This window comes from Vidua macroura, chromosome 1 (assembly GCF_024509145.1).
Source record: "Vidua macroura isolate BioBank_ID:100142 chromosome 1, ASM2450914v1, whole genome shotgun sequence".
Lineage (NCBI taxonomy): Eukaryota > Metazoa > Chordata > Aves > Passeriformes > Viduidae > Vidua > Vidua macroura.
This window is the reverse complement of record NC_071571.1, coordinates 151,727,271-151,741,816: the sequence shown is the minus strand read 5'-3', so window position 1 is coordinate 151,741,816 and position 14,546 is coordinate 151,727,271. Positions and strand designations below refer to the sequence as shown.

The following is a 14,546-nucleotide window of genomic DNA, read 5'->3' as shown; positions in this document are numbered from 1 at the left end:
GATGCAACATTAAATACCAGTTTTCAGCTGCAGTGAATTTCCTGTTCATTCAGGGGAATTTCTTCTCCACCCCATGTTCCATGCAATTTTGATGTTTCCCAATGCAAAGAGCCAAAAGGAGGGAAGGAGAAAAAAAACCACATACCTCATCTCTTTTACAAAAAATAAAAACCTAGAAGAGGAGAAATGAAGGCTCAGCCCCCTGAAATATGCACACCGGTCAGATTCCTCCTGAGTTTGAGTCACACAGTCAGCCAACATCTCACCTGTGCTGGGTGGTGCCAGGTAGACTTGAACATGTCTGTGGGCACAGGTAGGGTGCTGAGAGTGGATGCAATGACCTGTGACAAAGAGCTGGGCTTGCTTCTCCTCTGAGATGTCACAGCAGAAGCAGCACCACCAAAACCTCTTCTGGGTCCAAACCCCAAATCCTCCCAGGGCACTCTTCTCATGGAACAACAGCAACAGCACCCAAAAAGTCATAGTCACCTCCAAATATATTTTTTGACCACAACTCTGTCACTGAGCTCAAAGACCACAGGAGAATTGCAGAGAAAGTTCTTCCATCAAGGCCAAGCAAACCAAACCCTTTTTTCCTTACCACGTACAAGCAAGAGTCACAAGATTGTTTTACCAGCAACAAGGATGCCAGGGATTTGCAATGGGAAACATGGAAACAGGCCAGGTGATTTTGTGGAGGAAGAGGGTTCTTTGATTCCCAGCAACTGTTATTTTTTCTGTTGTTTTAATGTAATCAGCAGGGAAGCAGGGTGAGAGGGATGAAGGAGATCCAGCTGTTGCCATGGCAGCCTCTAGCTGGTCATCTCCCACATCCCTTGGGTTGCTCGGTGCCGTTTTCCTCCAGTGCCAGCTCCTGGTTTCAGATCAGAGGAGTTATCCTCCTGGGGGTGGCAGGGAGGGGAGTGGTGAGCAACGTAGTGCAGAGAAGGGATCAGAAATATTGAGAAGAGGTGGCCTGGGAGAAGGAGGAATTACAAGAGAGTGGTGAGGACAGAGCACCAGGAGTGAAGGTGAGTGCAGTAATGGATGGAAGGGAAGAGTTTAAAGACAGAAACAGCATTTTCTTGGTGGAGACCCCAGGCAGACACCTAGAAACTAATCTATTTTGGACTGACTGGAACTTCTCCAGCCACAAGAGCCCCTTAAAAAAATACTCCACTCCTTTCCCTCTAAACCCATCTCTTGGCTTCTGCCACAAATAGCAGCAGTGCTCTCTGAGTTCAGGCTCCAAGTTTAGTCTCCGTCACGTTCAAGATCTTAATGCAGCCCAGACGTTAAAAATTCATGTTCTGGCAGTTCCCATTTTCACAAGGGCCTGTTGGAACTAATGATGTTGCCTCTGCAAGCACTTCATAAGTTAATCATACACTTTCCCTTCTCACTTGCCTGAAGATGGGAGCAGGGAAGTTACGCTCACAAAGTTTCAGCATTTGTGGCTCTCGTTTGAGACAATTTTTCATTCTTCTACAGGATTTAACCAACTTCTTGCTGAACTCTCCAGGCAGGAAATGTGAGGAGCTCATAGGGGCATTTTTGGGATCAAGTGACAAAGACTTACAAGGAATTTTCTACTTTCCTTAGTACTAAAAGGGAAAATACATTCAAAGGTGAAAATTCATGGCCTTCCCTATAGTTGACATTATGCAGCGATGGAGGATCCACTGGAAGTTTGCTCCATGCACCACAGGAACCCTCCTCTTGCTGCTTTCATGTGGTGCATTGGGGTTTAGTAGCTTGTAGGGGTTTAATTCTAAGGAAACCTGTTTTTTTAAGGGTTCCTGTGGGAACTTTGTTCGTGTTTTGGTGCCTCTGGCTCTCCACTATAGAGATGGGCAGGTGCTTGTGTATCCTGTTCTCAGGCTTTGGCTGACATCAAGGTGCAAGTGTGATATCAGATAATCTAATCAGATATCGCAGCTTCCTCACAGACATGACAGGGCAGAGATTTGTTGTTCTTTCCTCAAGTAACAAGAAAAGGCAGTGTTAACTCCTCTTTCCCTCCCCAGTTCAAGTTACAGATGGAACTTCCAGTCCTTGCTCCTCTTTCCCTTCTCCTCCTCTGACTTGGGTTGCCACTTTCCACCAAACTTTATCCATGGCATTTCCTAGGATAATTTTTTCACCAAAGCTACAGATCTTGCTGCACTGGGATCCTTTTATATCCCCTCTCTGACTCCTGTTTCATTTTACTGCTCCTGAGCGTCACTCAGGTACTTCTCCTTTAGTCAAAAGTGTATTTCCCTCTGCAGTAAAGGGAATTAGCACCACCAATTATCCCGATACCCCTAAACCCTTCTAATCCCACTGATGTTCTGTTTCAGACTCGTCAAACTGAAGGCAATACACTGATTGTTCCTTAGGAGGAAAAGAGCAGCTGGTTTCTTGGCTTCCTGTGATAGTTATCACAGATCTTTTGTTTTCACCGCCAGGAAAGGCCACTGATGAGGGGAATCACAGGGAAAAGTCCAGATCAGAGCAAAAGCAAGAAGGAACAGGTCAGAGGGTCTTTTAAATCGATGGCCACATGCAGCAATTGCATAAATCTAAAACTATACCAACCTGGGGATATGTGGTGGGATTTCAGAGGCAAAAATAAACATTATCAGTGAAGAAGATGGATAGACATGCTACAGTGAGAGGTTTTTTGTGATGGTTTTTCAGGAATGAGACACTCCTAAACATAACAAGGAAGTCTTTCTCTCCACAAAAAAAATTGGTGAAAGTATTTGGAACAGCCCTATCACTGGTATTTGAAAAAGGAGAGACAGTTTGGGTTCCCCAAACTGAGCAGGAAATGTAAGCTAAGCCAGGTCAACACCCAATTTATGACAAATCAACTGAGGAGGATTAAAAAAACATAATAAAAAGGACTTAAATCACATTTATCATTCACATGTTGGTCAGGAAGGGCCACAACAAAAAGTCATCACAGAAGGGGATTTATCTCAGGAGGGACAAACTCTCCTGACTTGAGTGCAGAGCATCCCAGTGACCCCCAGCCAAGGACCACAGGGCACTGTCTGTCCTGGCAGCATTAGGAATTCCATCCCTCTGTGACGTTTGTCCTCTTCTTGCCCTCTGCAGGCAGGTGCACTCGCAGCTCCCCTGGGATGGTTACGTCCTCTGATGTGGCCGAGCAGGTCAAGATCTGTAATTTTCCATTCCTGCAGCTGATCAAATGTCAGTGTTCTGCCAACCTTCAAGAAACTCTGTTCCCCTTGGCACCACTGGCACCTGAAAAATCTCTTCCCCTCAATCCCTGTTTGGAATTTACAGGAGGGGCTCAAACCTTGAGAGACTTGTGGCAAAAAGGGAACTATCAAACCTCTTGTTTGTGTCTCCTATTGTTCTTCTTCCAGTCTGGCATCTTTTTCCATTCTTCACCCAGGACATCTCTGTTGCAAGTATTCAATACCAAAAATACTGTTTTTAAGGTTTTGAAGGATCCTCAGCATCCTTCAAAAGCACAGAAAATGCTGTGGCATCATTGTTGTTGCTAGTAATGAAGGGATGGGACTATTTTTGGGCTAAGAACGATTTGTTGTTTAGATAAACATCAGTTTCTGAGGCTGTGAGATTCTAAAGGACTGTCAGTCATAGTTTAAGAGTAGTCACAAGTTTCTTTGTTATAAGTTAATATATAACTTTCTAACTTAATGGACAGTTGTCACAGGGTTTATTTTGGGTTTTTAACCTATTATTTTTACTTACTTCTGCTGCACTGCGGATACTTTTATCTACTAGGCTTCTGTCTCACTTGTACACATATGCTTCTATTACAACTTCTAAACTCTCAGCTACTCTATATAACCACATCCTTTAGTTATAAACCCTTCACCATCTTATCAATGCAGTTTTTCACCTACTTAAGGCATATTCTTACTCACAACTATAGAAACATAAGTTTATGATTTTTCTGCTTAATGTCTGCGTATTGTATTTTTGCATCAATCCAAGCTGTTTCTAAGGCTGCAGATCAAACTCTGTCAGTATCTGTGGAAGTTTCTGCTTTTCCAATTCCCATATTGTGGCACAAGAGAGTTGGAGCTGCTTTCAGAGGTCAAGACATAAATCGGCATAAAATGGGCCCCCACTCTGCAGGGAGAATGAGATGTGGGATGTCCTCAAGAAAAAAAAGGTGGATTGAGGAGTGCCTGCTGGTTAGACAAAGTCAGTGACACAAACTTCATGGTTTCTGTATTGGGAAAGTCCTTGGTGGCTTTATTTATTTTGGCTGGAGGGTTTTCAAGGCATCCATGGGCTTAGCAGAATTTTGGGGAGGACCTGTGACCAAATGTTTGCCAGTGCTTTACTGGGGTGTCTGCTGAGCGCAGGGGGAGCCACATCCAGCCAAACCTGGGCAACAGACAATCAGTTTTTAATCACTGTCCTTTGGAAGGGGCTGCCCAGGGAGGTGGGGGGAGTCACTGTCCCTGGAGGTGTTCAAGGAAAGCCTGGACGAGGCACTCGGTGCCACGGTCTGCTTGGTGTGGTGGGTTTGGGTCATGGGATGGACTCAATGATCTCAAGAGGTTTTTTCCCAACCTAAATTGATCCTGTGGTTCTCCATGGAGTTACAGGCTCCCTGGAGAGGTTTATTAGTTCACTTTCACATACCAGGTGGGCAAAACTTGGTCTACAGTTCTCCTTCAGAATTACCTGGACACTTAAACCAACATTAACAGCAACTCAGGGATATTGGGACTGCAGCTGCAGCTTTTAGCTCTTTTTGGCCACCTGTAGGTGAAAGCAGACGTGCAAATGGACAATAATAAGTTGTTATAAATTCCCCAGTCACCTTTTCTCATCAGGCTTTCAGCCAGACACCAAATCATAAAGGAAGACAAAGAGATTAAATTAGAGTTGACCTTGAGTTACCTTTCCAGGCAGCTTGGGTTCATGGAAAGTCATGCCTTGGAAAGAGTTAGTGGATCAAAATCTGGTTTTTGAGTTCCCTGGCTCAGCTTTGATGCTAAAAAACACCTTTTGCAATTGTGGGAGTTAGAAGTATTGATCAGGAACACATTATCCTCTGATGAAAGATGAGGTAATTAATCTCCATTTGGACTTTTTTCCCTGACCACAGATCTTTTATGTGTAAATCTTGTGATTTTATTTATATGAAGAATGGAAATCTCTATTTAGAGGAGCAGGGAAGAGATGCTTCCTAATCAATCAAAGTGGACGAGACCAAAATCTATCGAAGTTTAAATTTTTTTTTACTGTCATTTATTTTTAACCCAGAAGACAAATTCTAAGTGTCATAAATGCACAACTAAGAAGAAAATAAACCACAGAGCTTCAACCTTCCTGGCTGATACTCCAGAAAAATTAGCAGGGCAGTTACTTAAGATGGACAGAAGGAAAATCTTTCATGGGAGTAAAGAGTCAGTGGGACTCACTCACACAGGTCATGGGAGGAAAAGATACAAAGTCATTCTTCAGACTCTGATTGGCCATTAATGACAAATAGTAATTAGCAATGTAAGTAACCTTTCAGCAGATCTTTTAATCCTCACACCTTCAGGCTGTTTGGGATGGCACTAAGGCTGTTTAGGCTGAAAGCAGCAGGTTTTTAATCTTTGTGATTTAGGTAATAGAAAAGCCACTATATGGAAAGAGAATCTCTTTTCCAGGTAAGGAAAAGATCAAAAGTGCAGTAATCTGCAAATGCTGTTGCGATTCAGCAGCTCTGTATCCTTTATTTTAATATTAAAAAAAAAAAAAAAAAAAAATCAGTATTTTTCTTTTAGTATCCCATTTTCAGAATCTGATCCTCATGCAACCTTTAACATGCTTTGGTAAATCTTCCAATTCCTTATTATCCAAGACATTCTCCTCTTACCACCATCTGATATTTTTTTCTTAGCAAACTCCTTCTACAGATGGAGAATCTCCAGATTTCATAAATCTGGTGGACCCGGGTTGGAGGGAGAAGGAGGAGCAGGCAACAGAAGCTGTAAGAGTAATTTACTGACTCTTATTTTCCTCCTTCATAGAGAGCTTCTCCAGTCCCTGGGACATTGTGAAAAAATGCCTTATTTATTATCAACTTTTCAGCACTCTTTGTTCTGATCACCTACTCACAAAAGGAACAGAATTAAATTTATATATACGTCAATAGGTGAAGAAATATGTGCACACCCCAATCTGAAAGAAGACTTCAAAAACTCCCAAAATCTGTATCTGGAAGTGTCATTATATAACTAACATATCTAATTTTTAAAAATCTTGGAAAACTTCCTGTACTTGTTATATGTGGACTTGCTTGAACCACTTTATGAGTGAAATGATTGTGATTCACAATCTATGTTTTATCAAATATAATTTGGAATAGAATTCAAGTGAAGGGATCATTAATATATGACAGGCAAAGACAGTTTGGCAAAAATCACTGGCTAAAAATTAGTTCTGAGATAACGTGTTCTGAATGGAAAAGAATTTAAAAATCTTTTAGTAATGGATTTAAGGGAAGGAAGGACGGAAGGAGGGAAGGAAGGAGGGAAGGAGGGAAGTTGCGGAAGGAAGTTGCGGAAGGAAGGAAGTTGCGGAAGGAAGGAAGTTGTGGAAGGAAGTAAGTTGCGGAAGGAAGTTGCGGAAGGAAGGAGGGAAGGAAGGAGGGAAGGAAGGAGGAAGGAAGGAAGGAAGGAGGAAGGAGGGAAGGAGGGAAGAAAGGAAGGAAGGAAGGAAGTTGCGGAAGGAAGGAAGGAAGTTGCGGAAGAAGTTGGGAAGGAAGTTGGGAAGGAGGGAAGGAAGGAAGTTGGGAAGGAAGTTGGGAAGGAAGTTGGGAAGGAAGTTGGGAAGGAAGTTGGGAAGGAAGGAAGTTGGGAAGGAAGGAAGGAAGGAAGGAAGGAAGGAAGGAAGTTGGGAAGGAAGGAAGGAAGGAAGTTGGGAAGGAAGGAAGGAAGGAAGGAGGAAGGAAGGAAGGAAGGAAGGAAGTTGGGAAGGAAGGAAGTTGGGAAGGAAGGAAGGAAGTTGGGAAGGAAGTTGGGAAGGAAGTTGGGAAGTTGGGAAGGAAGTTGGGAAGGAAGTAAGGAAGGAAGTTGGGAAGGAAGGAAGTTGGGAAGGAAGGAAGTTGGGAAGGAAGGAAGTTGGGAAGTTGGGAAGTTGGGAAGTTGGGAAGTTGGGAAGGAAGGAAGGAAGGAAGGAAGGAAGGAAGGAAGGAAGGAAGGAAGGAAGGAAGGAAGGAAGGAAGAAGGAAGGAAGGAAGGAAGGAAGGAAGGAAGGAAGGAAGGAAGGAAGGAAGGAAGGAAGGAAGGAAGAAGGAAGGAAGAAGGAAGGAAGGAAGGAAGGAAGGAAGGAAGGAAGGAAGGAAGGAAGGAAGGAAGGAAGGAAGGAAGGAAGGAAGGAAGGAGGGAAGGAGGGAAGGAGGAGGGAAGGAGGGAAGGAGGAAGGAAGGAAGGAAGGAAGGAAGGAAGGAAGGAAGGAAGGAAGGAAGGAAGGAAGGAAGGAAGGAAGGAAGGAAGGAAGGAAGGAAGGAAGGAAGGAAGGAAGGAAGGAAGGAAGGAAGAAGGAAGGAAGGAAGGAAGGAAGGAGGAAGGAAGGAAGGAAGGAAGGAGGAAGGAAGGAAGGAAGGAAGGAAGGAAGGAAGGAAGGAAGGAAGAAGGAAGGAAGGAAGGAAGAAGGAAGGAAGGAAGAAGGAAGGAAGGAAGGAAGGAAGGAAGGAAGGAAGGAAGGAAGGAAGGAGGGAAGGAAGGAGGGAAGAAGGAGGGAAGGAAGGAGGGGAAGGAAGGAGGGAAGGAAGGAGGGAAGGAAGGAGGGAAGGAAGGAGGGAAGGAAGGAGGAAGGAAGGAAGGAAGGAAGGAAGGAAGGAAGAAGGAAGAAGGAAGGAAGGAAGGAAGGAAGGAAGGAAGGAAGGAAGAAGGAAGGAAGGAAGGAAGGAAGGAAGGAAGGAAGGAAGGAAGGAAGGAAGGAAGGAAGGAAGGAAGGAAGGAAGGAAGGAAGGAAGGAAGGAAGGAAGGAGGAAGGAAGGAAGGAAGGAAGGAAGGAAGGAAGGAAGGAAGGAAGGAAGGAAGGAAGGAAGGAAGGAAGGAGGAAGGAAGGAAGGAAGGAAGGAAGGAAGGAAGGAAGGAAGGAAGGAAGGAAGGAAGGAAGGAAGGAAGGAAGGAAGGAAGGAGGAAGGAAGGAAGGAAGGAAGGAAGGAAGGAAATTAAATTAAATTAACTAATTTTTTTTAATTAACAACATTTAAAATGTATTGTTAATACTATTAAATTGTGTGTATGTTATTAATTGTTACAACTACCCTTATCAGCTCATTTTTCTCAATCAATTTAGAAAACAAACACATTGAAAGGATTTGAATTTTCTCTCTGAAACGAATTCACTTTCATTTCAAAATGCCTCTTGTTTCCTAGTTTCAGCAGCAGAAGAGCTCAGGGGTTAAGGAGCTGTCACAGCCTGAGTAACAATTTGCAGCCTTGGATTCCAAGTGGTTGCCTAGCAGTAAAAGACTCCTTCCACACCACTCCCAGTTGGAGGTGTTCCCTATTCCATATATATAGTTAGCTATAGAGACCATATTTAGGGATAAATACAAGATTTATTAATAGGAGCTCCCTGTCAAAATCAGAGTATTGAGTAGAACTGGAAAAAGCCAAATCCTTGCAGAAGCAGTGGAGCATCACACAGAGGCAGTGGCTCAGCACGGGAAATCAGTGTTGGATGCAGAGCAACAGATGCAAAAATCAACTACCATGAAGCACTTTTCTCAAGGAATTTTTCGGGATTATTCCTGCAGCTTGAGAGAAACACTGGGATGGTACTAAATCTATGTAATTCCTCATAAAACATCCTGAATGTGTTTTGGCTTTTTAAGAATATATATATAATGACAGAAGAGACATTGATGTTCATTCAGTTTGTCCTCAGGCAGAACGAGGGCATTGACTCTCATCTGAGAATTCCTGTGTTAATTAACCCAAAGTTCAGCACAACCGCCCCCAGTTATACCTGGCTTGTGTCTTTTCCCCATGAGCCTTTCAGCAGTGGTGACCAACACCACCACAATGGCTTGGATGCCGTTTTTTTCCCTTTAAAAAAATGCAGAAGTGATGAGATGTGCAGCAGGAAAACTTGTATTTATCCACAAGACAGAGTCTCCTGACCCACCCCATGATTTTGCAAAGGCATCAACCACCCCATAACCCCCTCCTCATGGACAATCCATGGCTATTAATGATCTTCCCTTTCTGCTCCATAGATCACAGGCAGAAGTCATCTGGCTTTTCCTCGGACCAGTGGAACAGGCTTTCCATAAACTTCAGGCTCTTTTCCCCTATTTAGGTCAGGAGTTAATATCCCCTATCACAAGCAAGGGGTCATGTCCTGCTGTTTAAAGTCAGCCCACTCCAAGAGGGCTGGCAGGATGAGCTGCCCCTCTCATCCAGGGAAAGCTGGGCTGAAAGGAGACCTGTGCCTGAGCACAGCAGAGCGAACAACACCACAATATGCTGCCAAATACTCACACTGCATCTTGAGTGAGCTTTGCACAGAGGCCTTTTTTGGTCTAAAACACAAGAGATAAAGAAACAGTGCTAAATCTCCCCTCTTTTTTATTTTTTGGCAGAAAATGCTACACTGTCCCAGTCCATCAGGCTTGGCTTGCTGAAAACGAAGAGGTCAGAAGGAGCTGCCCTAATCTGCAATAAGTCTGGCCTCACCATGCTGTCTGGAAAGATTCTCTCCCTGCAGGGGTCAAGTCCAACTTGGATAATGAATAAAATTAGTTTCAGCATCTCAAGAACCCTAAAAAACCCCCTGCTCAGATCACATTGGGATTGACCTGGCCCTCTCTCCACGACTGCCAGGCCCCAGCAGCTTTGGGGAGCAGTGGTGCAGAGGTGACCAGAGGAGCTGTGCTTTTCTCCTTCCCCACTCCACCACACTCTCACCCCTGCCAGGAGAATGGCATCCACCCCACGTATCTCAGGATATCAGCACCGTGGACAAACCACAGCTCCCAGCTGGATTTGTCCCTCTCTCCCTTTTCACTGCTACCTGCATTGAAGACAAAAGCTGAGGCATGACCTCTGCAGCTGGCACAGCCCTGCCAGCTGGCAAATCCCTCTGGGACAGGAGTAATGCCCTGTCCTCAGAGATGGGACAGCACATTTTCCTCTCCCCCAAACACCCACTGCTTCCTACAAGGAGAAGAGCTGTCCTCACCAGCACAAGGGAGGCAGGGGACAAGGATGAGCAGTGGCAGTCACTCCTCTGAACATACAAACCTTCACCTTGCTGCTGACCAAAAACCCTGCCAGGGGCTTACACCAGCCTCCTCCTTCCTCTGGCCCTGCTCCCTCGTGGCCCAGCAAAGCAAACAAGGCAAAGGGCTCTGTTGTTTCAGACCCCTGAGCAAGGAGAAGGGCGACAAAGCCGCCCATCCTCCCCGCCTCGCATGTGACGAGCCACAGAAGAGCAGCGCTGCTGCCAAGCCTGGGGACTAAAGGCCAAAGAGAGAGGAGATAGAGGAGCACAAGGGGCTGCTTGTGTGGGTTTTGTTTGGGGAGTTATTTGAAATTCAGCAGTGACTGGGGTTGGAGAACAGAGTCCACTCAGAGCCTCTCTCTTCCCATTCATCCCCGTCCCGGCGAAGGAGGGAGGGGGGGATGCAGGCTGAGGAGCAGGGAAAACAACCAGGCTCCTCATGAGAATTCCTGCCTGGAAGAGGCAGTCTGTGCCCACGGGGAGGCATTAGAACCTCGACTTTATTGGGGCAGGACAAAGCCCTGATGCCAACAGCAGCCTGGTGTCCAAGGAATCACTCTCTCCGTGCTTTTGGCAAAGCTTTGCCACCTCCTCCGTGAAGGTCAAGTCATATTTTTTTTTTTGCCTCTGCCTTAGTTTCCCCAGGTGTGACGTGATAATAACACTGTCAAATTTTGGTAATGAGGACATTCCTAAGCTGAAAGCTGAAAAAGAGTAAAGTGATTTCAGCAGAGCAGAAAAAAAAACAGCAGAAGATAAAGATAGAGATTGGGTAAAAACAAATAACACGCTGTGAAAAAGACAATGTATCAATCCAGGACACAGTGAGGGGGAATATTGCCACGTTTCCAGATATTAGGAAGACGCTATCTTTGACCATGTCTAAAATATTGTATCCATTTTTGTGCTCAGCTTCAAGAAACATGAATTCACAGTGAGACAGGGTTGCAAAGAAAGATCACTAAGATGACCAGACTTGCCACAAGATACTGGTGCACTTGGCTTTGCAAAAGGAAAATGAAGAGAAAATTAAAATGTTATAATTAAAACTGTGAGATGGAAGCACCAGAGGAATTTAAAAAACTTTAAACTAAAGGGCAGTTATGTTGTGAAAATAGACAGGCTTGATTTGGCAAAAAAAATATACCCAGGTTGAGATTTTAGCCACCAGAAAAGTTATTGTCCAGGACAGTCAATCTTGTATAATTAAGAAAGAAATCTCCCTGCTAATGTTGAGGTGGATTTCATTAGAAAGGCCTTTGGGAAGTGACTTTCCAGTTCTGTCCTTCTGTATTTAATGCAGAAAGGTAGAAACTTCACCCCTCTGCAGCTCCCACCTATAGAGCTGGACACAACAGGGGCTTTGCTTTGTTGTGGTTCTCCACCCCTGAGATGCCTCCTCTGTTTCTTTTCAGGTGTTTGGTGACTCATCAGCAACCAAGTGAAAGTTTTCTGTTCTAACCTTACATCAAAGTCTCCGATGGCTCAAGGACTCAGGTGACAGCCTGCAGTCTGGCTGATGACCTTCTGCAGGCAGCAGAGGCTCCTTCCATTTCTCTGCTCATTTTTAATTAAAGGTTCTCCACCTCTAATGCCTTATCCTCAAGGATACAGGGATTTTTAGGAGTCCAGGGCAAATTCCAAGGAGCAACCTCTTCCTGATAAGATATAGAATGATGTTAAAAGCTGTGACTCTTTTAAACTACTGTGTCCAAGCCCAGCAGACCTTCTCATTGAAAAATGTTCTTTAAGCTTCTTTCCCACCCAAACCATTCTATGATTCTCCTCTTCCCTTTCTGAGCTTTTTCCTCCTTCTTTGAGCCACAGTCTCCTGCTAAAACCTCTGGGCGATGTTGAATACCACAGAAATGGGGACAGAAAACTCTTCCCCTCCTTCCTAACTTTTCTCTCAATGTCAAGGTGAACATACCCAGGAGAGATGAAAGAAACGTCCTGAACCATCTCCTGCCCTTTTTAATGTGGCAGAAATCTTTGCAAATGGGCAAATCTGAACCAAATGGTAAATGATCACTCTGAGTACAGTGACCCCTGACCTTTTCCTGTTCTTATTATCCCATGAAGTCTTTCCCTCTCAATCCCTCCTTCACATTCCTCCTGCAGTTGTTACTTTCCCCATCACAGGTACCATGAGCATATTTGGAATCATAGAATCATTGGGGTTAGAAAAGATCATCAAGCCTAAGCACTTATTTACATCAGAGGCACAAGGCTCTTCAGGACTTTTCTCCCCACAGGTGTGACTCAGCCTCTGTCCTGTGTTTAAATCTCACCTCCAAGTCCAAAGCTGGTGCAGTTGTGTTGTCTAATTTTGGGCAAATTTAAGGAAAAAAATCAGATTTTCAATCTTCACACGCACAATGAACCTAAATTACATGACTTTTTCAGCCAGGATGCTGATAAATGTGGCTCCAGTGCCAGAGAGACCTTCATCCCCTGTGAACTGCTGCTTTCAGCTTCTGAGATGCTGCTGTTCCAGAGACAGAGCTCCTTGGAGACCGAAAGAAAAGATGCAGAGGCAAATCCTTCACTCCCCATGGAGACTGTATTCAGTCCTTATTACTGTTTGGTAATCTCCTGCTCCTTTCTGACATATCTCTGCCCTCAGATTCTCATTCCACCACTCTTGTAGTACCTGGCATTCAGATCAAAATTCCTCAAGTTCTGCGATTATGAAAGACAGATGATATTAAAAAACAAGTACAAGTAATACTTAAAATAAAACCTGGGTGTGATTTTTGAATCACTAGAGAGCCTGATCATGGTCCATAGTCAAGACTAAAAAGAAAAACAAAACAAAACTAAACAAACCAGCATTTGACAAGCTTCAAGTTTTGTAATTTCCATTTTTTTTTTTCTTTTGGCTTTGTTTCATTACTCAGTGAGCAAAGATGAGCCCACAGATCTCTCCATTCAGGCCCACGAAACACTCAGAGAAGATTGTTCTATTGCCATTTAAACCCAGCCTGGCTTTCAGGAAACAGCTTCAGGAGGAGCAGCAGTGTGACCCTGCTCAAGGAATGAGGGTTCTCTCTTCACCTCTGGCATCCCAACCAAGTGGTTCTTGTCCCTCACCACTACCAGGTATTTTGGTCCAAGTGTCCCTTGTCACTTTGTTCACTTTGCTATGTGTCCTGTGTTACCTTATTCTCATTGCAACAAAGGAAAGAAATTTATATATATATTATATATATATATATAAGCAAACAAAAAAACAACAAGCAAAAAAGCCCCACAATTTAAAAAAATCCACTCATTAGTATAAATGGATGCTGAAAAGATGGATATTTTGCTGAAGTCCTGAAGCAAACGACATCTTCTCAGGAGAACACTGTTGTGGACACAGGCACATGTGTTTTATTTATAGCTCGAGTTTTACTGCAGTCTCTCAATCAAGCATGGCCAGGGCTGTGTATAGGCAAATGTGGCTCATTTCTCCCCAGCTCAGATTTAAAGGGCAGTTAACAGCTTGTCCGGGGGGTTTGGTAGGGATTTTATGAGCACAACTTAATCACAGAGATAGAAAAATGTTGCCACAGGAGTGCAGCTGCAAGAGAGGGAGGCAGATCCCCGCCTTGCTGCCCTCCCAGAGAGTGATCTAGGGACGCTCCCATTCCTGTCAGAGCCCTGACTCGAGGCTCAAATCTCCCTCTAAGTGCTCCATTCATCACCTCTTGGAAACCTCTAAATCAAGGGAAGGCACCTCTCTGACAGCTTTACCCAGCCTCTGCCACAGGTGTCCACGGAGCTGTTGTGGGATGGACACAACAGCCCTGGCCAAAGGAGTTCATAACAATTCCCAACAATCACAACAACTCCTGCTGCTGCCTTTCCTTGTCTGCCCCTCTCTGATGTCCACTGCTCTGCAAAGAGAGCACTGAACTTATTTAAGGTGTGATACAGGTGACCAGGTGCCAAAGTGTGGGTACAGAATGCAAGTGCTGCAAGTAAAGATCAAGTGGTCAATTTAAGCTAATTCCTCTTGGTGTCACCCCATTCCCTCTCTTCCCTCCTTAAAACTCCCTTAAAATTGTCTGAAGACTTTCCTGGAATAAAAAAAATGTAATGATTCTTCACTGTGACCTCCTCTGAACATTACGTCCCTTGCCTAAAATTTGCTGTTGAATTTAAGGGATGTGCCCACATCACATGGCCATGGCAGGACCCGCACCAAGACACCAACACCAGGTCACCTACTAACCCCTTGCACCTCACCCCGACTCTGAGCTGCATTTTCCCCTGCAGTCTGCAGCTCTGTCCTCCTGTCCTGCATTGTGGCAGGCTGGCAGAGATGGTGT

The 14,546-nt window shown here is 44.5% G+C and overlaps 1 long non-coding RNA gene across 2 annotated transcripts; it reads left to right on the top strand.

Annotated features, from left to right (window-relative positions):
• The first annotated feature begins 888 nt into the window (after positions 1–888).
• Positions 889–9,742, top strand: LOC128812640 (uncharacterized). 2 transcript variants are annotated; one of them, XR_008438780.1, is made up of 3 exons: positions 889–1,031; positions 5,891–5,980; positions 9,590–9,742. It is a non-coding gene; the product is annotated as an uncharacterized LOC128812640 (long non-coding RNA). The 2 variants fall into 2 exon arrangements; XR_008438783.1 differs by lacking the exon at positions 889–1,031 and adding an exon at positions 3,145–3,201.
• The last annotated feature ends 4,804 nt before the right edge of the window (positions 9,743–14,546 follow it).